General features: G+C 43.9%; 1 protein-coding gene across 3 annotated transcripts in view; it reads left to right on the top strand.

Annotated features, from left to right (window-relative positions):
- LOC124594586 (sodium-dependent phosphate transporter 2) overlaps positions 1-24,540 on the top strand; it is a 333,885-nt gene that overhangs the window by 101,033 nt on the left and 208,312 nt on the right. The window contains exon 1 of one of the 3 annotated variants that reach the window (XM_047132959.1): positions 20,873-20,896. The exons of the other annotated variants lie outside the window; for them this stretch is intronic. The gene's annotated coding sequence lies outside the window, so the exon portion shown is untranslated. Of the gene's footprint in view, positions 1-20,872; positions 20,897-24,540 lie in introns of those variants that run through there. 3 annotated transcript variants of the gene reach the window in all.

The following is a 24,540-nucleotide window of genomic DNA, read 5'->3' as shown; positions in this document are numbered from 1 at the left end:
ATTTTAATGACCTAGCACATCTTCTGTCAGCTTCTGTTTCGTTTTGAGTCCGGCAAGAAAGATATCCGAAAACGCATTCGGTATCTTGTAACAGAAATTTCGAATATTTACAAGAATCCTCGAAGGAGATCCTAAAAACCTGAGGAGGATTGTGACGGCGGCGTGTGTATTGTACAACTTTATTCGAGAAATAGGTTATAGGGTCCCCCTACAGAGAATGGGTCAAAAGGAAACTTATGAAGGATCCGAAAGATCATCAAATCTTCGACACCTACCTCGAATTCGTGGAAGATCAGCAGATGCTGCATTTTCTGTAAGAGACAACCAAAAAACTTCTTAAATTTTCTACAAGGGAGTGTGGAATGGCAAGAACACGTCGCCTTGGCTATACAGCGATGACACAAAGCAAAACTATTTGTTTGCAAAATAAAAATAAAATATCTTTCTGGTGTTACAAATTTGTATAATATTATCTTAGCTTTGGCTTGCAGATCTCTTGCCATTTTCTTCCAGGCTCTATCTTTGTCCTAGGGATTCCGGTGTTTTTCATTTCTGTGGTGGTAAAGAATAGGAAACTTACTAACTACTACTTAGTATTTCCACATCCATTTCTGTACACAGAACAGTGTTGCACAGTGGCACAGCATACAGAAAATACTACCGTCGCGTCGTCCGTCACGTGGAAAATTAGAGAGAACAAATTCCGCCCGACACACTCTCTGCTCACTGAAGCGTCTCGACCACGACCCGGTCTTGTCTGGACCGCTACATTTATTTTAGTGGTATATTTCGTCATGTGGATGACGGCCGATAGTCGGACGTGTCTCGGCACTGACACAGCCCGGACACGTGTTACGGGACGTTCACTGTGCACCCTAAGTTCTAAACCTGGCCGTGTGACCTTCAGGGCGGTAGGCGAAGTGCTTTGTAGTCTTTAGCCACCTGTTCTTTCTTGTGGCCCACGCTTTGAGACAGTTAGCCGTTTCTCATTGTCTTTCGAAATTTAAATGAGTCAGTGTTATATTTCCATGCGACTAATCTTCCCTACACGAAATAAGCTGGCCGCAAGATGAGACGCAGGTCCGTGAGGTGACGCAGGGTGACTCACTGTGAGTTTTTGCGAACCACACAACTGAATAGTCCTGCGCACGTTAGAGCGCACCGTGACGTGACGCAGTTCCTGCGCTTGGTGACCCTGCGGACCGCAGTCTCCTGTACGCAGTTTACTGCGAGGCTCACGGTGGTTCTGGCTGTTGGTAGTTCGAAATGGAGGAAAAGCTAACTCCAATCGGCCTTGTAGCGTTGCATCCCTGTCTGCCAATTTCATTCTTGATGAGACCATGCACTTCTTGGAATTGATCACGGTTTAATCTAAAATAGTTCTTGAATTTTTCATCATCAAATTCCTTAGTTAAAGCGAGTTCACCATTACTTAGTATTCTTTTCATGTACGCACTTTTTTATGCTTTTTGTTTCATCAAAGCGATGTAACACACCGTTTCGTACTCAAAATCAGAATCGGAATCCGATTCTGAACTTATATCTATTAACATAGCAGAAGTAGTCGCCGTCTCTGCAGAGCCAAAGTTCCTCAGCAAACTGCGTATTGAAGCTGCGATCCAACTTGCAATGATTGTCGCCGTGACTCATGCTGCCGTGCGGAATTTGGCGTGAGCCCCCCTGAATGACCTCACGGGCCTGCGTCTCATCTTGCGGCCAGCCTTAACCGCGCACCCGCGCGCGCGCGCTCGCACACACACACACACACACACACACACACACACACACGCACGCACGCACGCACGCACGCGCGCGCGCGCGCGCGCGCGCGCGCGGAACATATCATTGGCAACTGTGCCGGTCCTAGTGACTGGTTGGTTTAATGTAAATAATAACTCTAGGCATGGACACAGTAAATTTAGTGGTGGCCCTCGTTTCCAGTAATCCAGTTGGATGTCATTAACACTAAACAATGTTTATCAAAACATCAACGCGTTGAAACCCTAGACCTACTTCATTTCTTCGGCTAAAACTCGAAGAAACCAAAATTAATTGTGAAAAATTAAAATGTTAGCGACAGTATACAGAGACAAGTATGATCATATTCAGAGGTCAACATTAACTGTTTCTATTTTCCAAACCGGGTTACGCTATTGAGTCTCAAGGTCTCTCTCCCGACAACCTGAAGAAACCTGTGCGCAACTTAGCACCGACCATATCGTTCAAGAAGATATAAATTGTTTTTAAAAAAATTACGGTGGTGCGAAAACTTTTGACGACGAAAACATACATCTTATCATAACCCCATTTTGCAAGTGGTTTTTCATGGAGAAGTTATGTTCCAAGGCCAACTCTGTTGCATCTTACATGTCACTGAGGGGGACAAAAAATAGTTGCAAAGTTAGGCGCACTTCCATGGGTGCTAGGGTCGCATCGTTCGTGTAAGCACCCCAGTTTCCATGTATTTTAAGTAGAAACCGTCGTCGTAAAGTAGCTAGCTATAAATATTTTAAATGCGTGATTTGATGAATCGCTGTACACACAAATTTCTAAGAATTTAAACTCCAGCAATTAACTGCGAATATTTTTCAGATCGCTTGTTCGTCGGACATTATTAACGCCTGACTCGTCGTGTTTGACAAATGTGCCGTGACAGGTGAGAGTTCGTTCCGCCATGTGAAATACTGCAGCCGCGAGTGCTGCCTCCTTAAATTCGCTTAGAAAGGAGCGCTCCAGTGCTGTGATGTCCTATATTTTAGAAACTCGGCGTCAGCGGAAGTAACACCGCTGGCACTTCGTGTTGGTATGCGGAAACATATATTCCAAAGTGATCAGATCACATGTGCACTAGCTGATTAAGCGCACAGGCCAACGGAATAACATAGCCATATTTTGCGGTCTTTTCAGTTTGTTCGAACCGTTCTGCTTCCTCCCGTCGCCTTCATGATTAAGAATTGTGCAGTTAGAAATCAGGATGTACGGGACAGAAAAGTGATTAAAATAAGATTGTGACCTCGGTCCCTGCATATGGCAGGTCATTGTAATTAGAATATCTGCTTAGAAATTCCCCCACCACCGGTTTTCTTGGAACAACTAATATCTCCTGTAGAACCGAACAGAGTGCAGTTCCATTTTCCCATAACTGTCTTTGGGCATAAGCGTGAAACTAAAAGGCTTCTCCCTCACGCAGGTTTTTGTAGGGTACTAATGTTTTTTACTGGTGAGTGATAACTTTTTAGAGAACACATAGAGGAATTGGCATCCATTGAAGTGATAGGTGATTGTACGCAACTAAGTTTCTCCAGTCAGTACGCAAAAATGGAGGAAGACGTAACTCCCAGCCTATTACATAGTATTAAACAACTGTAAGGTTACAGAAACGTGTCATCCCAACTAAAACAACAATATTTAAAGTCATTCATTAATTTATTACCGGTACCAAACTATTTCCACATGCTACAAACTATCATATCACGTCATAAAATTCACTGTGATCGCGGACAACGTAACGTGACTGATAACCTAGGAAACGTAATGCATTGTACCGTCCCAGTTAAGTTGTGAGACGTGAATGTAGATTGTGGTACGGGCGTTCTTGTTAAAGATATATGTAATGTGAAAGGTAAGACTTGATGAGATTACCCGCTTGCCTGATGATGTTACAAACTTTCAGAGATGATGGAAAGGTGTAAATGTATCAATCTGAGGCAAAGGACACTAATCCGGAAACGACAGAGTGTAAATTATAAACGAAAATCGTTCTGGTACCTGTGACAGTCTACTTCAAGCGTTTTGCTTTCCATATTTTGGGAGGGAGTAGTGTGGAGCAAAAACAAGAAGTAATTGTCTAGTAAACATGAGTTCTAAAATGCATGTCTTAAGAGCTATGAGCACTTCTTCATCAGAAGAGGTGTTTCCCAGTAGCAAAGATCAGCAAATTCTCATAGCTTTGAACGTATGTACTTTAAAACCTACGTCTACTGGATATTAGGTGGTCAACTATCAGAGGCATCAGAATGAGTTTCGTTTATAACTTTAGAGTCAGTCGTTTCCGAGCCGGTGTCCCTTACCTCATATTGCTACGTTTACCCTTCTCAATCATCGCTGAAAGTTCGTATCATCATGGAACCACCTTGTATGTGATAATGGGAAATCAACCATGTGCATTTTCATTCAGTGAAATACACTCATGCGTGGATAGCCGATAGAAAAACATTTCTCTAATTTTTCGTGACTTTACATACTTTGTAATATGATATGGACGCATTTAAGCGAATTTCTATAGACTTCACGGGTTTGGCAGATATACCATGCTGCAACTTGTGTTCCAACTCGGCCATGTATGTTGTATGAATAATAAAAATTAATAATGTGCAGCCTCAGAAAGTCCGTACTATTCACATAACACAATACATTGCCACTGCGCACCTTCCAGATGCCATCGTCATGATGGAGAGCTTAAAATGTATTTAGTGGCTGAAAACATAACTGCACCTCTCAGATTTTTCATCAACGATTTTGTCAAGGAAGATGGTGTTGCAAAAAAATGGGTCAAATGGCTCTGAGCACTATGGGACTTCGCATCTGAGGTCATCAGTCCCCTAGGACTTAGAAGTACTTAAACCTAACTAACCTAAGGACATCACACACATCCATGCCCGAAGCAGGATTCGAACCTGCGACCGTAGCGGTCGTGAGGTTCTAGACTGAAGCGCCTAGAACAGTTCGGCCACACCAGCCGGCAGATGGTGTTACAATTCGTTGCGAAACGCAGGAAGACGGAATATCAGAGCTAGAAATGAATTAGTTGTTCAATATCCCAATAGATGAGAGATATGGATGTTATGTACAGGAAATTAGTTACATGTATCTGCTGTGTTACGCGGCGTGTGCGCGCACACACACACACACACACACACACACACACACACACACACACACACACACACAGAGAGAGAGAGAGAGAGAGAGAGAGAGAGAGAGAGAGAGAGAGAGAGAGAGAGAGATGGATGGTATGGCTTAGAGTACTAATGCTGATCCGGGACGTTGGGAATAGTGCCGAATTGGCAGCACATGGGTTACCAGGGCATCAGCAGCTCCTTAATAGCTCCGCAAGCAGTTACAGATCCGGGCGAGCTCTGTTCCGTACAGCGATAAAGGGAGCTGCCCGTGAGCCGACAGCAGGCAGAGGCAGCTCTTGGCCAGCATCCCTGTGTCCGCGTAAAGAGCCGCCGTTGCCAGCGGGGAGGGCCCAGCTGACAGAGCCTCGCTCTTACGCCCTTGCACCAGTTTGCTGCGCTGCTTTGCCAAGACCAGTTGTCACTCCGGCACTCGACGTATGCCTGCCAGCTCAAAGCGCGCTTTGTCACGGCCATCTTTTTAATTGGGGCGGGAAGATTGACGATGGCGGGTTTGTGGGGGGGTACGAGTGACGAATTTGCTGAGAACTGAATTTCTTGTCAGCCGTATATAATCTCGCCGCTCTAAATATTCGCGAGGCGGCGTTCTATCGACCACACGCTAGCACTGTTTCACCCTGAATGCTTCCTGTGGTCGTGTCACGCGCCCGTTTTCACTGTCGACGCTGCTCATCTACTGAATTGTTCCTCGTTAGATAAATCGACACTACTGTTCTGCATGCTGTGCCCATAAAACTAACTTCCGTTCATTCCGTTCCAAACAGGTAGTGTAGTATTCAGAAAAGATTTTTTTCGTCCTCTATGATCTCTGTAGATTGATCTATTTGATCTGCTAAAGTTCCTGCAGCTCCTTACAAAAGATGGCCGGAATAGGAACGATTTACACATTCTCTGAAAAGCCATTATGCACAAGGAACGGATCGCTGTGTAGAGTGACGGGAAAAAAATCGAAACACCAAGGAGGAATTGTGCGATATAAACGAAAATTGGGTGGTGTGTTTCTACATATGAAAGGTGACGCTTATTCAGATTTCATGGCAGTTGCGTAAAAGTTGAGATGTTGCAGGAAGACTTGGCAGGAATGTAGCCACTGTACATGACTGCTGGCAGCGGTGCTCACGAGAATGTACGGTCGCAAGAAACTGGACGGCCACGTGGCACTACCGAGAGGGAAGACAATCGTGTTCGGCGTATGGCTCTGGCACATAATACTGCAACTGCAGCAGTCATTTGGGCAGCAGTTGGCACCACAGTGACACAACGAACTGTTAGACATGGGCTGCTTCTAGAACAGCACCGACGCCCTGTAGCGTTGATTCCGCTGGGCCCAAACCACCGCCATTTGGGACTTCAGTGGTGTCAGGAAAGAACTTATTACAGGGCAGGGTGGAGGTCCGTTGTTTTTCCTGATGAAACCTGGTTCTGCCTCAGTGCCAGTGATGGCCGTGTGTTGTTTAGGAGGAGACTAGTTGGAGACCTGCAAAAAACCTGCGTTCTAGACACATACAACTGAAGTTACGCTCTGGAATGTGATTTCGTATGACAGCAGGAGCACACTCGTGGTTATCCCACACTTCTGACTGCAAATTTGTACCTTAGTCTGGTGATCTGACCTGTTGCGCTGTCATTTGTGAATATCATTCAGAGGCGTTTTCCAACAGGACAACGCTCGCCCACATACCGCTGTTGTAACCCAACGTGCTCTGCAGGCTGTCGACATGTTACCTTGGCCTGTTCAATCACCAGATCTGTCTGCAATCCAGCACATACGGGACATCATCTGACGACAACTCCAGCGGCATCCACAAACAGCATTAACCGTCCCTGAACTGACCATTAACCGTCCCTGTACTGACCGACAAACTGCAACAGGCATGGAACAGCATCCCATAAACTGACGTCGGCACCTATACAACACAATGCATGCAAGTGTGCATGCTTGCATTCTACATTCTGGCGACTACACCAGTTATTAATGTGCCAATTTCCACATTTGCAATCGCTTATCTCACTCTTACATTAACCTGTGGTATTGAAACTTTAATCACTTAAATATGCTACCTACATAAATTGTTTTCGAAATCTAATTACTCTACATTACTTTCTGATGTTGGAATTTTTTCCGTCAGTGTATGATGTTGCAAAATTTTAGATCCCTCTCTGGACTGTGAGTAACTGAACAGCAAGCACAGAGTAAAAATTTCTTGACTCTGTAATAGTAGACAGAAAAAAATCACGAAGATCAATGGCTGCATATAATCATGATGTGCTTTTAGTTGATAGCAACAAAACGTCGCCAAGTAACTCTCAGGAACAACAGTGTGTAAAAAGAAAAGGAAAATTCTGCGGATTGAGACTTTTTTTTTCCTTTGCAACTCTCGAAGTTTACTTTGCGCACGAAATATTCCATCCTCTTCTCCTGTTTACCTAGGAACGTTTATGCGCATAACTATGCGTATAACTATTAGTCTGCATTTAAAATGCTCACACAGTTGGTAAAATTTGGGCTGTGTTGCAAATACGTTAAATCTCCTCTGAATTAGGCATGGTCTGGCAAATACTTAGGTACTCGTCGTCTTCTGTATTATGAAAGAACCTCCAAAATCATAAATTCAGCGTAGTTAATGTTATTTGCAAAATGCATAATAGGTTTCAAGACAACATAGCTTTCGCTTTTTTGCATATTCAGTCCGTATTTATTATAGCGATATGGAGTCTTAGTGATTCACTGAGCGTTGGGCACGGGGATAATGTAGTCATTGAAAGGAGTTCAGGCAACGCTATCACCTGATCCAGCGATTAAGATAAAACGTGAGAGAAAAACCGGCTAAAGACCAATAATGGTACTACGATGCGGAGTGATTATCTTGAATTGCAATACAAGCAGCAGAATTGTGTGTGTCCGATCGCCCAGCACAGGTGGTTTTATTGCCCCTCACACACAAAAAAAATGGCAACATCATGCCAGTTATGCTCGCAGCACCAGTCTGACATCTTGGCAACATCTTACAAAAGTTTCGTTATCCCATTATTTTAGAGGATTAATAAAAGATTTGTCTAAAAATCGTTTTGCATTCTCTTATCCCAAGAGTACATGGGCGTGGGGCAACAGTGTGCAGTGCGTACTTTCACTCCCCGCTGAAGAAAATAATAAGGATTACAAATAAATACATGGAAAAAACAAATTTGGATCTGTTTACTTTTTCGGCGATTTCAAAAAGTAAACGTCGTAATGATCTGACAGTAAATCGGAAAAAAACTTTTATCGAGGAAATTGCAGTACTGCACTACTGCTTGTTCTTCCTCCAAGGCGCCCACTGCTTATGCCGGTTTTAAGATGTTTTCTTAAGGCAGCCGTTGAAAATCCGGTGGTTTTGGATGCTTGTCGCAATGACCTCAAAGAGATGGTAGAGCGACTTTGTTAATGAAACTTACAGTTCACAACTCTTTGTGCAAACATGACGTCATCTTGACGTCACATGCACATAGACCACAGGACCTGATACCGACTTGCGTTAACAGTCGATGCAAGGTGGTTGTCAAATACTACGGTATATTGGATTCCGTAATTTCGTACAGTAACTTGCGTGTAATGAAAGCACGCCGTTTTGAGGAAATGGCACAAGACTTTTAAAAAAGGCAGTCTTGATACGATTAGTTCTGATTAAACGTCACGTAAGGACCTGTTGATGGTTAGAGCCTTCTTGAGGTCTAGGTTACATTACAAAATGCAAGCTTTCGCTAGCTCTCTGTGGTGGTAGTGGCTACAAGTGTAGAGCCACGGTATGTAGCGTAGCTGAATAGTGGGTTCACGTCCTGCCGCATCCGAAAATTTTTTTCACCTTCATGTTTTTAAACGATGATGCAGCTCTCTGCTTACTCTATCCTTACTCTAACCTGTGCAAGCCCCTTCATCTCCGAGTAACTACTGCAACCTCCATTCTCCTGCTTCCCTCCAGTGCTAAACTGGTGAACCCTTGATGCCTCAGAATGTCCTACCAACCGGTCTTTTCTTCTAGTCAGGTTGTGCCACAAATTTCTCCTCTCCAGTTCTATGCAGTACCTCATTAGTTATGTGATCTACCCATCTTCAACATTCTTCTGCAGCAGCACATTTCAAAAGCTTCTAGTCTCTTCTTATCTAAGTTGTTTATTGTCCACGTTTCACTCCCATAAATGGCTACACTCCATACAAATACATTAAAGACTTCCTTACACTTAAATATGTACTCGATGTTAACAAATTTCTCTTCTTCAGAAACGCTGTTCGTGCCATTGCTGGTCTACATTTTATATCCTCTCTATTTCGACCATCATCAGTTGCTTTGCTGCCCAAAATAGCAAAACTCATCTTCTATTTTTAGTATCTCATTTCCTAATCTAATTCGATCACCAACACCCGATAGCAATGGACTACATTCCATTACCCTTGTTTTGCTTTTGTTGATGTAAATCTTACATCCCTCTTTCAAGACTTTGTCCATTCCGTTCAGCTGTTCTTCAACGTCCTTAGCTGTCTCTGACAGCATTACAATGTCATCGACAAACCTCAAAGTTTTTATTTCTTCTCCCTGGTCTTTGATTTCTACTCCAAATTTTTCTTCGGTTTCCTTTACTGCTTGTTCAGTGTTCAGATTGAATAATATCGGGATAGGCTACAACCTTGCCTCACTCCTTTCTCATTAAGTACTTTCCTTTCGTGCACCTCTACTCACACAACTGCAATTTAGTTTCTGTACTAATTGTAAATAGCACTTCGCTGTGTGTATTTTACCCCTGCCACCTTTAAAAATTGAGACTATTCCAGTCAACATTGTCAGAAGCTTTCTCTGTCTGCAAATGCTATAAACGTAGGTTTGCTTTTCCTTAACCTCTCTTCTATGAGAAGTCATAGGGTCAGTATTGCCTCCCGTGTTGCTATGTTTCTCTGGAATCCAGATTGAACTTCCCCTACGTCTGCTTCTATCAGTTTTTCCATTCTTCTTCTGTAAAGAATTAGTGTTAGTATTCTGCAACTGTGACTTATTAAACTGATAGTTCGGTAATATTCACACGTATCAGCACCTGCTTCCTTTGGAATTGGAATTATTATATTCTTTTTGAAGTCTGAGGGTATTTCACCTGTCTTTCACATCTTGCTCACCATTCGGAAATACTAGATGTTATTCAAATAAGTTCTATCTCTAAGTTCCCCGCTTACCCCCCCCCCCCCCCCATCCCCCCCCCCCTCTCTCTCTCTCTCTCTCTCTCTCTCTCTCTCTCTCTCTCTCTCTCTCTCTCTCTCTCTCTTATAGAACACTGTTGAATATATGTTATTGGATTCAGTACTGACTGGGTTCCGATTATTTCTTTTAAATCAGTAAGTCGTCTCTCTCGGGGTTGATACAGGCATATTAGTGAAAAAGCTTCACTATTTTTCCTAAGTTTCGTGATTATTTCTTGAAAACACTCTAATATCTTCCTGAAAAACAGCCCAATCCACATGAATCCAGAACCTCACATACACTCCTGGAAATTGAAATAAGAACACCGTGAATTCATTGTCCCAGGAAGGGGAAACTTTATTGACACATTCCTGGGGTCCGATACATCACATGATCACACTGACAGAACCACAGGCACATAGACACAGGCAACAGAGCATGCACAATGTCGGCACTAGTACAGTGTATATCCACCTTTCGCAGCAATGCAGGCTGCTATTCTCCCATGGAGACGATCGTAGAGATGCTGGATGTAGTCCTGTGGAACGGCTTGCCATGCCATTTCCACCTGGCGCCTCAGTTGGACCAGCGTTCGTGCTGGACGTGCAGACCGCGTGAGACGACGCTTCGTCCAGTCCCAAACATGCTCAATGAGGGACAGATCCGGAGATCTTGCTGGCCAGGGTAGTTGACTTACACCTTCTAGAGCACGTAGGGTGGCACGGGATACATGCGGACGTGCATTGTCCTGTTGGAACAGCAAGTTCCCTTGCCGGTCTAGGAATGGTAGAACGATGGGTTCGATGACGGTTTGGATGTACCGTGCACTATTCAGTGTCCCCTCTACGATCACCAGTGGTGTACGGCCAGTGTAGGAGATCGCTCCTCACACCATGATGCCGGGTGTTGGCCCTGTGCGCCTCGGTCGTATGCAGTCCTGATTGTGGGGCTCACCTGCACGGCGAAAAACACGCATACGACCATCATTGGCACCAAGGCAGAAGCGACTCTCATCGCTGAAGACGACACGTCTCCATTCGTCCCTCCATTCACGCCTGTCGCGACACCACTGGAGGCGGGCTGCACGATGTTGGGGCGTGAGCGGAAGACGGCCTAACGGTGTGCGGGACCGTAGCCCAGCTTCATGGAGACGGTTGCGAATGGTCCTCGCCGATACCCCAGGAGCAACAGTGTCCCTAATTTGCTGGGAAGTGGCGGTGCGGTCCCCTACGGCACTGCGTAGGATCCTACGGTCTTGGCGTGCATCCGTGCGTCGCTGCGGTCCGGTCCCAGGTCGACGGGCACGTGCACCTTCCGCCGACCACTGGCGACAACATCGATGTACTGTGGAGACCTCACGCCCCACGTGTTGAGCAATTCGGCGGTACGTCCACCCGGCCTCCCGCATGCGCACTGTACGCCCTCGCTCAAAGTCCGTCAACTGCACATACGGTTCACGTCCACGCTGTCGCGGCATGCTACCAGTGTTAAAGACTGCGATGGAGCTCCGTATGCCACGGCAAACTGGCTGACACTGACGGCGGCGGTGCACAAATGCTGCGCAGCTAGCGCCATTCGACGGCCAACACCGCGGTTCCTGGTGTGTCCGCTGTGCCGTGCGTGTGATCATTGCTTGTACAGCCCTCTCGCAGTGTCCGGAGCAAGTATGGTGGGTCTGACACACCGGTGTCAATGTGTTCTTTTTTCCATTTCCAGGAGTGTATTTATAAACGACGTAACTTCGCGGTTAACTACACTGTAGCAAAGAAAAAGCATAATCTCCTCATTATTTCACCTGTATGTTATTGTTGTGAAAGTCATGTTCGTTCCGCGTGTCGTGAACCGAACGATCACTAAAGTCGATAGAAAACTCTTTTCATCTTCGGCACAGTGTGTGACGTCAAAATGAAGTCACGATTGCACCAAGTGTTGTGAACAGTATGTTAACTTTGCTGGACATTGATGTTTTCTTGAGGCAGACTTTGAAAATCCGGTGGCTTTGGATGCTTGCCGCACTGACCTCAATTTCAGTAATGTCAACAATGGCCCATTACCGGCCACGGTAGGTGTCGTTTCGGTCTGACATGTACAAGGCACCTACGAGAACGACCGTGGCACTGAGTTTCACCATGTGACCTGCGTTACGCGTAGTGTCTGAATGTCTGATCTGTCGTGGAATCCTTCCCACTGCCGGGAAACGACCTTGCGGGTGAGACTCAACTCGTAACTAATGTTGTCAGCTTTTTTTTAACTCTGTAAGGAACAAATTTCAGTTCGGCATAATAGCGGTATTTCACTTTTTTACCCTGGACAAATGAAAAAAAATTGGGATTTATTGGTCTTTATTATATTTTAATAAATAATGTGTTCAACACGCTTTTTTATTTTACATATTAAAAAAATCAGTGCAGTTTAAAATCTAATTCACTCTTTATCAAATTTGGGGGTGCATACATCTGTCTCCACCTGCAGGTCGGGGGTTTAAAACAGGCCCAAGGTATTCCTGTTTGTCGTAAGAGGCGACTAAAAGGAGTCTCTCATCTGTCGGCCTATATGTAATGATCCCCTGTGGGGCTTGACCTCCATTTTTCAAAATTTTCCCGAAGAGCAAGCCAGTTGGGAAGGGCGCCTTACGTGGTGCATAGTGTCCATCGTGCAGTGAGATCTTTAGCCCACTTTCTCGTTGCGTCATTGCAGTCCCACCCATTCTCCATCTCTTGGACGAGGACAACTTCCTGGGTGCGTTTCCCACCTTGCACTATGCAGTCACTTTCTGTGGCGACGATGACCATGAACTTCTTTGCACCTCATATCCAGCATGGTAGCCAGTCCGTTGTGGTGGGGCCGCCATGTACCCTGTTGGTTGTGCCCCCTGACCACATGGGGATCTATCTGCTGATGCCTGCGCCGTTAACGCCCGACTTATGCCAAGGAGTAGATGCCCATCACCCTGGGGCATCAGGACTCCCGGCAATGGCCACCCTGCCAGGTGGCCTTTGCTGCGGTTGGGTGGCGCCCGTGGGGAGGACCCCCGGTCGGAGTGGCATCAGGGCGGATGACATGCCATGAAGTGTAGTACGTCATCTTGTGCTGGTGGTCAAACTCCAGCAGTCTCTAAGCGATCAAGGTCTAACTTCAATGTTAAGAAATATGACCCCAAATCATCCCCCCCCCCCTTCCTCGCCACACCATCGGAGGAACGCCAGGCTAAGGATGGCAGCAGAGCTTATTCACCCCGGTACCTCGTATGTACGAGAGTTGATTGGGAATCTTTCTTGTCAATGAAACCTCAGTTTTTTGTGGAGCATTTAGAGGATAAGTTTGGGGAGGTGGAGGGCTTGTCCAAAATGCGGTCGGGGTCGGCCTTCATCAAAACAGCATCCTCTGCCCAGTCACGGGCACTACTCGCCTGTGACAAGTTGGGGATGTTTGTTACCATCACGCCGCATAAGAGCTTAAATATGGTCCAGGGTGTCGTATTTCACAGGGACCTTCTTTTGCAGGCTGACGATGAGCTGCGCGCCAATTTAGAGTGGCGAGGTGACCATTTAGTCCGGCGCGGCCGACGGGGTCCGATGGATAATCAGGTTACCACCGGTGTCTTCATTTGGCCTTCGAGGGTGACAGATTACCCGAGAAGGTGATAGTCTACCGATGTGACTTAAAGCCATACATCACTCCCGCGATGCGGTGCTTTAAGTGCTGGAAGTTCGGCCATATGTCTTCCCAATGCACTTCCAGCGTCACCTGTCGGGATTGTGGACGTCCTTCACAACCCAATACTCCCTGTGCCCCGCCTCCCATGTGTCAACTGCGGAGAGCACCATCTGCCTTGCTCGCCAGACTGCAGGATTCTCCAGAAAGAAAGAAAAATAATGGAATAAAAGACCCTGGACCGACTGACATCACTGACGCTGAGAGACAATATGAGAGGCCACATCCTGTACATATGACGTCAACCTACGCCGCCGCTACGACAACGGTTCTACCATCTTCCGTTCCGCCGCGTATAGTTGGCTCTCAGAGCCGTCAGACTCCACGTGCCCCTTGATGGTGGAGGGCACTTTCCTCCCTGTTGCTCCTGCACAACCTACTTCAGGAGCAAACCCCCCCCCCCCCCCCAACTTAGTGAGCATTTTGTGTATAGTCTCAGAAATAATTAACAAGCGTAACACTTTCAACACTCAGCAGTTCCCGCAAGACAATGAACGAAGTTTTAACCTAGGATGACTATCAAGAATGGAATTAAAAAATCCTTCCAGTATTGTTAATACGCGTTGACATATTATTTATTCAAGGTAGCAAACTTACTAAAATGTTCAAGTAAGTGTCGAAAGTAAATGAGGTGGGTAATAAATCGAAGAACGTAAAACACAGTGGCAAACAGAAGTGCGAGAGGATGGGAATAGACGAATAGCGGCCCCGCCCGGCGCTATCATAGACTGATAGCCGAGTTTCTCGTATCTTCAAGCGATACGTGCTTAGACAATAGGTACTTACCAGATGTAGCGCGAAAGATTTTGCAATAATAATGGAACAAGTTTGAAATACTGTAGTATAACGTGGCGAAAATGATTTGTGGTGGAGTCTGGGATGTGTGTCGCTGCTTAACATAATAAAAACATTGTTGAATATACTACGTCTTATTACGGATATTCTCCACCAAAAAAATAATACGTATTTTGCGTAATCCGGGGTGCTGCTTCTTGATGCTGCCGTAGGTTCCTCTTGATGTTACTGCATCGCCACATGGGAATCATATAATGGTGTAAATAAGTCTCAGCAATTCTTGTTCACAGAGAAATTTATTTCGCACGTTAGATGTCCGGCAGCGAACATACCAAGTCTGGCTATATGCTGTTGACACAAAATTCAGTCCAAGACTGACGTATGGTGACGTACAAATCCCCTTTCTTTATATTATTTTAAACAATTGCTGTTATTGTATTTAACAAAGTTTTTACATCTTCCCAAATTACAAAGAAAATTACATGGAATAATAGTGAACCGTTTCATACAAAGACAGGAAGCAATCTGTTTCTATTAATTAATTATTAATAAATTACATGTTTTATCATAGCAACAATATAGTTCGTAAATTTGCATATATTATTATACTAACTTAAAGTAAAATCATCCTATCATTTTCAGGTGAACAGAGCGATTAGTTTAATTGAACGATAGGCCTAGATTCAATTAATTAAATTTTGTACGAGTGAAATTTTACATTACTATATAGTCGTAATTACAGTTCTGTTAACTAACACCAATTAGAACATGAGCAAGTTTGATTCTGACTGAAGAACCATCGTGTCATATTACTGTTAGGAGAACGGACTATGTCTGACACAAAAATAGCTGTCTCACGATGACTTGAAGAAATATCGGAACTGTAATCGGTAATTATTCCATAATTACAATAGCAATTTTATTCCTACCATGTGCCTGTAGTTTGTATCGTGTGTAAATTATGATGGTTCATTTGTTTTTAATCCAACATGTTTCCTTCCTTCTATATACTGGTAAGACCCAACGTAAACAATGTCAAGACAATAGTTTAAATTAGTGTAAATTACAATTATTACACATATGCCATCTTCGGGAGAGTGGAGTTGAGACTGGAATAGGATAAAGGATCCCAAAAGGGGTTGTGGTATTACAAAACGCAACATAACCAGTTCCGGCGGGACATTTAAAATTATATCGTAAATCGGGACGTCTGGCAACACAAAGGCCTATGCCGGTATGTCGTGCGTCTCCGTTTTGTCGCTCAAAAGTTTAATCTTAACACTGGGGCCAAGGATGCAACGTCTTTTCCTTGGATCAGGACGATCCTTTAAGTTACAGATATTGGTAAGAAGGAAAAAGCGAATGATACATTCGAGGTATGAGTCTGTTCTGGAGGGGTGCTCGCAAGACATAATTGGCAGCGAACTAGCCCCGAACGTTATGATTAGTGGTTTGAGACACTTAGCAGTTTTAACCGCTCACATACAGTAGCGAACGTGGGGCTGAATTATCTCAGAAATTGGTGCAAAATAAATAATACACTTAATTATGTGGCGCTGATTGCCAAAGAAGTTGTGAGTTTTGTAAAACTCCATCTGCAGCCCAAGAGCCAGGCAGTGTGCCAAGAGAATGGAAATAGCAAACGGAACTACAAGCTCCCCTTCCCAGAAATCCAGTCAAGTGCAGTTCTTACATCTGTGATGCCGTTACGTTATACAGCTAATGTGAGCTTGAAAGCAAGTACATGTAGATGAATTGTTCAAGCAGTTATTTAGAACTTTGAACAATCACATTTCCGTAATAATATGAAACATTAAATTTTGTAATCTGCCGTAATAGTAGCTGGTTCTAAAAAACAACAGTAAACAGTATTTTACAACTTTCGCTCCTCCATCACCTTAAAACAGAAGATTTTAAACGCTGACACTTTCGGTTACTGAGTTTGTTTCGTGTAACGTAAACTTAGGCCATCAGCTTGAAAGTGAAAAACACTGCCGAGCGGTTCTAGGCGCTACAGTCTGGAACCGCGCGGACGCTACGGTCGCAGGTTCGAATCCTGCCTCAGGCATGGATGTGTGTGATGTCCTTAGGTTAGTTAGGTTTAAGTAGTTCTAAGTTCTAGGGCACTGATGACCTCAGATGTTGAGTCCCATAGTGCTCAGAGCCATTTGAACCATTTGACACGAAATGGAAGAAGTACGTAATGTCGGGTATGGGAAAACATCTATACAGGAGACCTCATACAAAACACTTAGGCTATCAACTGTTGAGTACTAATCTAGTGTCTGGGATCCCCATCAGGTTCAAAATGGTTCAAATGGCTTTGAGCACTATGGGACTTAACATCTCTGGTCATCAGTCCCCTAGAACTTAGAACTACTTAAACCTAACTAACCTAAGGACATAACACACATCCATGTCCGAGGCAGGATTCGAACCTGCGACCGTAGCAGTCGCGCGGCTCCGGACTGAGCGCCTGAACCGCTAGACCACCGCGGCCGGCTCCCCATCAGGTAAGATCACAGGAAGACAATAGAAGCAAGTCCCATGGTGCTCAGAGCCATTTTGAAAAACACTAATAAAAAAGGAACAAAGCATAATTGTAATTTTCCAGAATTCTTAAGACACAAACAAATAGAACTTTGGCGAATCTGATGTTGATAATATAGCGAGTCTGCGTTTAACGTGTTAGTTTTTGAATCCATGTGGGATCGGTGGCGGTAAAAATATGCATGGGGGCAAGAGAACCCATAAAGTTTTGAGGTCCGTAGAGCAAAAGTTCACCAATACCTCGTAAGGCAGCGTATTCGTCATCTCTTCAGTTGTCTCCTAGAATTTCGAGGCAGTCTAACGCTTACAGCTGGAAAAAATGCGTTAAGACACTTCTGTACGTTTTCGATGTAATATTTGTATAGTTTTGATTGTTAGGTGAACGTAAATCTATTTAAAAATTAGATACTCAGTAGCGGAACTGGCAGCTATAGACTTCCAATAACTTCCAATATGCTCCTCGAGCTCCACGGCTTCAGTTGTGTGTTATCTGTTGACTGCCGGAAGATAATAGCAGAACTGGGTAAAAGTACGCAGGTGTTATTGGGTAAAACTTCGCAAGGCGTGCTTTTACCCCATAACCTGTACATTATATTGTGTAGTCCCTTCTAGCGTATTGAAGAATTTTTTTTGTTTATGTTCCTTTGCTGCTTCGTTATTCACCTTAGAGAACGTAAATAAACATTTCTGCAGTTTTTCTTTCGACCGCCCGAGAACATCAGCTGGACAGCCGTTAACAGAGCCGCTCTACCATCAAGGTATTGACGTAATTGATAATGGGAGCTCAGCACGGCAAGCATCCAAAGCTCTACCGGGTTTTCAGAGGAGCCTAAAGAAAAGTCTTAAAACGGGCGTGGGTATTGGGCACCTCTGGCGATTCACGAAAACTTCCTCATTGGTGGCAGAACAAGCAATAGTACAGTACTGCATTTCCATCGATAAATCTTTTTTTTCCGCGTTGCTCTCAGATCATTTACATTTACTTTTTGAAATTGCTGAAAAAGTTAATAGTTCTTAATTTTTCCTTTTATTTTCTTTAGTTACCGCGCATTGGGTACTCTTGACCCACAGCATGGGGCAAGATTACGCAAAATTATATTTAGGGAAATTTTATATTACTCGTCCAATAACTAGATAACAACGAATCTTTCACACAATGTTGCCGAAATAGGTATTCACGCCTAATAGATATGTTGCTGCAATTTCGTTTAAAAAAATGTTTGGCAAAAGCAAATATACGAACTTTAACCCCCACTACCTTGTTATTAAAAACTGAATTTTCGTTGCACCGTGAGTCATAAACTAGTAAAAGTTCGAAAGAGACGATCAGCAATGCCAAGGCAGCAAGGCTGCACTGTTTTCTAACAGAGCTACTGCAATCATGGTTCACGTTCAGTTTCATGCCTCATACGCATAGGTTTCAATAATGCACCCCATAGGTGGAGCCCTAGGCCTGGCGAAGGGTATCTCTCTCGTCTCCCCCTTCACGCAATGTGTGAACCTGAGATTCACGAAACGTCCCATATCAGACGAAACCATAGCATTTCAACCTTGAAAATTTCTAAATTACTGTAGAAGAGCCGAAAGAAAAGTGGAAAAAGGCCTGGTTGGCGACAGTGGTGGTAGAAAGATGACACTAACCAAGGAAACCGCACGGTTTTCTTGGTAGTGGAAGGGAGAAAAAAGAAACAGTAGTAGTTTCACGACATTTTCTGGCTTACAGAAAATCTTCGGCAATATAAAGTGAAAGAGATTCGAAAATCTTATACTAATATGAGAACAAATGGGCTAGATATGAATGCTTAGTGCGTTGGTCTCCTAGCCGAAAATAATAAAAATTTAGAATTGTTCAATGCGTTAGCCTGTCTTCGGAGCATGGAAATCGGGTGTGGATAAACAAAGTGACGACATTAGGAGGAGGAAGAAGAAGAAGAAGAAGTGATTTCGTAAGATCAAAATCGCAACGAGAGAGAGAGAGAGAGAGAGAGAGAGAGAGAGAGAGAGAGAGAGAAAATAGCGATAGTTTTCGCATTGTAGGAACAAGATGAAAGCGAGAAAGACACCACGGAAGTTTTCATCAAGTAAACTAAGGGATATCATATCCTGAGATTTGAAGGGAAGAAATTTCTGTTTTGCCGATGGTTAGAAATCTGGAAGCTCATAATACGGGTGTACGGTCCTAACCAAACAGTAATGCTTTCCTTGCCATAGAACACACAACGCAGGAAACATTTTCATAAAAAAATGAATTAAAGACGCCATTCCTCAACTCTTTCCACACAGTTACGAAACACTCAGAAGTATTAAGTTTGATTTACCGCGTGTACTAGGTTCCCTTATCACGGTATGCTAACTTGTGTTTGTGTGGAAGTGTACTGCGCCGTAAATGTTACTACTACAGGCCGCTGCTAACAGTTCTGATGAAACGTGAAGGGGAGCGTGTTGCAACTGTAGTCTACGCAGTCTAGAATTTATGCTACCATTAGATACATGGCGCTGTTTAGAGAGTCGACGATGCAAGGGAATAGTTTAAAGGTTTCTTCGACGTGCAATTCATTAGAAACTGGCTCTAAGCATTCGTTCATGGTGTAATAAGGCAGTTGCGCTGCAAACATCTGTTCGCATCCAGCTGCCTGAAAGTTACTCATCATTCCGCAGAGTCAGCTGTAGATAACTCTGTGCTAGGTGCCCTTCTTCTCTTGGACCCTTGTTCAGCCTGAGAGAGCGCTACAGCTGCGTAGCTTTTCATAGACATATCCTGACTTAGCAAAAAAGTGGACAAAGAGTATAAATGACTGCTTAGCCTGTAAATGCGGCGAAAGAAGGCACATGCTCCATCAAGGGATGTAACTGTCCCGTGTCGTAAAAAATGGGGAACGGATTACGTTCCATTTCCTTTTCATTTCGGGTGAAAATATCGAATACGTAACTCTGTGGATGCTAATAAGTCTCCCGTGAGACTTGATTGCCAGACATTGTGCATGTAATAATCAGATTGTGGGCCGTTGTTGCGAGTAATACCGTACATCATTTTTGATGACACATTGCCTTGGAGAAACCTCAGCTCTTTAGTTAAACTATAGATCTCAGTTACACGTAGTAGATAGGGTGTCCACATAAAAGCGTGCGTGTGTGCGAGAGAGAGAGAGAGAGAGAGAGAGAGAGAGAGACACTTGCGGTTAGCTGCATCATGTAAAGTAACTGTTTCCTACGAAAAATTAAGAGCTGAAGAAATATGGGGTAGCAGGGCTGAACGCGTATATAGGCGTGACTATTTTAGGGCCCTTTTCTCCCAAATAGAGCCGTTTAAGGAAGAGGGGGAAGAAGGGAAATGAATAGAAGGGTCGTGTTGTTTCGGCTGCTATAGCCTCTTCAAAAAACTACTGACCAATGAGCGGCCGTACAGAATCGTGATGCAGCAGGTGTGAATTGATAGCTTCGTGGTGATGCAAGTGGCGCGTATCTGTTGCAACTTGCGTGACATCACGGGAGGCCGGCTGACGGGCGTGCCCTTGTACTTGCGTGACGTCTTGTACGGGCCCCCTGGTCTTGAGGACAGCGGAGTCTTTACTGTGAGACGGAGAATAGCTGACTAATATGGCGTTACGCAACTCCCCTCTCCACCGCACTCTCGCAGCCGGGTATATGAATGTAATACTACGAGCTCAGGACGTAGTCGTCGTCGGCTGTTCGCTCGCTTTCTACCCACTCGTGGTAAGTGCGGTTCTGATTTGTTTTGCTTTCGCAGTGTATCATATATATGACCATAACCTCTGTCCATAGTTAGGGTCGGCATTTCTTTTGCTTCATTAACAAGATTTTATTTATTTTTGTGATGACTTTGCAGACCTGGACGTCTGAATACATCACTCTTGAACTGATTTTGTAACCACCAGGTTCTGTTTCTTCCTAATTTCTCCCTTTCTTGCTTCCACTCTTCATCTTTGTAGGTTTTTCTACATTACATGTTTTCTCTGACAGTTTTGTAATGTAACCTATAACTCACAATCACGTAAATGGTTGTAAGTACGTACTACAAACGACCATTATTATAAAAAGTTTCAGGAATCGCGTCTTGACGAGGAGGTGTTTGAGAAAATTACCTGCATGAACAGACAGTGTCCACGATAGACAGCCGTTCGAAATTACTTCGAAACAAATTCGAAGAATGCGAGTAACTGGGCCTCAGCTGCATTAGGTATAGATGTACTGCCTATTGGTGACATAAAAATTTGTGCCGTATCGGGACTTGAACCCAGACTTCACACTTATCGCGAGCGGTCGCTTTAACCATAGGTTATTCGTGCACACTGCCAGGACCGAACCAAATTTTCGTAAGTCACTCTGCATCCATATACCACAGTCATATTCTCATTGATGCGGGAATACAGAGTATAGCTGAGAGCATTTAATGACGACTGGACGAGACAGTGGTATACGGATATCGACAAGTGACTTGCGGAAGTTTAGATCGGCCCTAATAGTTAAAGCGTCCGCTTTTGATAAGCGGGAAATCCGGGTTCGAGTCCCGACCCGGCACAAATTTTCAAATATCGCCAATAGATGGTACTTCTATACCTAACACAGTTGAAGTCAAATTTTATTTGTAAGTGCTTGAGAAAAGTGTGTTGCTGTTTTGCCATTGCGTTTCTAAAACAAGTTTAATATATTGCTCTATTGAATCCAGTGTCACATCACATACTTCAACTGTACACTTTAGCACCTACGAATTTAAAGTACTCTCGAGGCTACGATCCATCTCTAGTACCGTCGTGACTAGCGCCTAAGTCTTCAAAAGGGAGCCGCAAAATTATGTGTTGGTCATGGAAGGTGTCTCAGGTATAACTGCCGCAAATTTCTGCGTAAAATTGCGTTTCGTGTGCAGTCAGTTAAAGGCCTCATCTTCGTCGGCACTCAAATTTCTCGTACAGCATACACTTACAAAGCCATTTGTCAAAAACATTTACGGATTTCATTTAGGAAAAACTGTTAAAGCTCTAGGAACGTTTGTGCTAGCTCCATAAACATAAGATTTTGTTTCATTGGCAGGACACCTTCGTTCGTGTAAGTTTTAGGGTGTCGTACACGGTGCATATGTGTACGAGAGGAGTGTGTATACAGATTACGTGCAACATAAGCCGCTGTATCTTGTATCGCTTGAAGAAAAGAACTTAATCCGTGATTCTTTCTCAGTAGTAGTGATTTGAGTCTGTTCCTACATTTTAACGACTCATTATAGCAGATACGCTATTAACTCTGATGATCATATCATGACGAGGATAATGTACTCACAATATAAACATCCCTACACGACTTCCTAGCTTCTTCGCGGTGTTGTTGTTGTGGTCTTCAGTCCTGAGACTGGTTTGATGCAGCTCTCCATGCTACTCTATCCTGTGCAAGCCTCTTCATCTCCCAGTACCTACTGCAACCTACATCCTTCTGAATCTGCTTAGTGTATTCATCTCTTTGGTCTCCCTCTACGATTTTTACCCTCCACGTTGCCCTCCAATACTAAATTGGTGATCCCTTGATGCCTCAAAACATGTCCTACCAACCGATCCCTTCTTCTAGTCAAGTTGTGCCACAAACTTCTCTTCTCCCCAATCCTATTCAATACCTCCTCGGCCGGTCGAAGTGGCCGTGCGGTTAAAGGCGCTGCAGTCTGGAACCGCAAGACCGCTACGGTCGCAGGTTCGAATCCTGCCTCGGGCATGGATGTTTGTGATGTCCTTAGGTTAGTTAGGTTTAACTAGTTGTAAGTTCTAGGGGACTAATGACCTCAGCAGTTGAGTCCCATAGTGCTCAGAGCCATTTGAACCAATACCTCCTCATTAGTTACGTGATCTACCCACCTTATCTTCAGCATTCTTCTGTAGCACCACATTTCGAATGCTTCTATTCTCTTCTTGTCTGAACTATTTATCGTCCATGTTTCACTTCCATACATGGCTACCCTTCATACAAATACGTTCAGAAATGACTTCCTGACACTTAAATCTATACTCGATGTTAACAAATTTCTCTTCTTCAGAAACGCTTTCCTTGCCATTGCCAGTCTACATTTTATATCCTCTCTACTTCGACCATCATCAGTTATTTTTCTCCCCAAATAGCAAAACTCCTTTACTACTTTAAGTGTCTCATTTCCTAATCTAATTCCCTCAGCATCACCCGACTTAATTCGACTACATTCCATTATCCTCGTTTTGCTTTTGTTGATGTTCATCTTATATCCTCCTTTCAAGACACTGTCCATTCCATTCAACTTCTCTTCTAAGTCCTTTGCTGTCTCTGACAGAATCACAATGTCATCGGCGAACCTCAAAGTTTTTATTTCTTCTCCGAATTTTTCTTTTGTTTCCTTTACTGCTTGCTCAATATACAGATTGAATAACATCGGGGAGAGGCTACAACCCTGTCTCACTCCCTTCCCAACCACTGCTTCCCTTTCGTGCCCCTCGACTCTTATAACTGCCATCTGGTTTCAGTACAAATTGTAAATAGCCTTTCGCTCCCTGTATTTTACCCCTGCCACCTTTAGAATTTGAAAGAGAGTATTCCAGTCAACATTGTCAAACGCTTTCTCTAAGTCTACAAATGCTAGAAACGTAGGTTTGCCTTTCCTTAATCTTTCTTCTAAGATAAGTCGTAAGGTCAGTATTGCCTCACGTGTTCCAGTGTTTCTACGGAATCCAAACTGATCTTCCCCGAGGTCGGCTTCTACCAGTTTTTCCATTCGTCTGTAAAGAATTCGTGTTAGTATTTTGCAGCTGTGGCTTATTAAACTGATTGTTCGGTAATTTTCACATCTGTCAACACCTGCTTTCTTTGGGATTGGAATTATTATATTCTTCTTGAAGTCTGAGGGTATTTCGCCTGTTTCATACATCTTGCTCAACAGATGGTAGAGTTTTGTCAGGACTGGCTCTCCCAAGGCCGTCAGTAGTTCCAGTGGAATGTTGTCTACTCCCGGGGCCTTGTTTCGATTCAGGTCTTTCAGAGCTCTGTCAAACTCTTCACGCAGTATCGTATCTCCCATTTCATCTTCATCTACATCCTCTTCCATTTCCATAATATTGTCCTCAAGTACATCGCCCTTGTATAGACCCTCTATATACTCCTTCCACCTTTCTGCTTTCCCTTCTTTGCTTAGAACTGGGTTTCCATCTGAGCTCTTGATATTCATACAAGTGGTTCTCTTATTTCCAAAGGTCTCTTTAATTTTCCTGTAGGCAGTATCTATCTTACCCCTAGTGAGATAAGCCTCTACATCCTTACATTTCTCCTCAAGCCATCCCTGCTTAGCCATTTTGCACTTCCTGTCGATATCATTTTTGAGACGTTTGTATTCCTTT

Source organism: Schistocerca americana, chromosome 2 (genome assembly GCF_021461395.2).
Source record: "Schistocerca americana isolate TAMUIC-IGC-003095 chromosome 2, iqSchAmer2.1, whole genome shotgun sequence".
NCBI classification, from domain to species: domain Eukaryota; kingdom Metazoa; phylum Arthropoda; class Insecta; order Orthoptera; family Acrididae; genus Schistocerca; species Schistocerca americana.
Note: the sequence above shows the minus strand (reverse complement) of the source record. Positions and strands in the feature narration are given on the sequence as shown.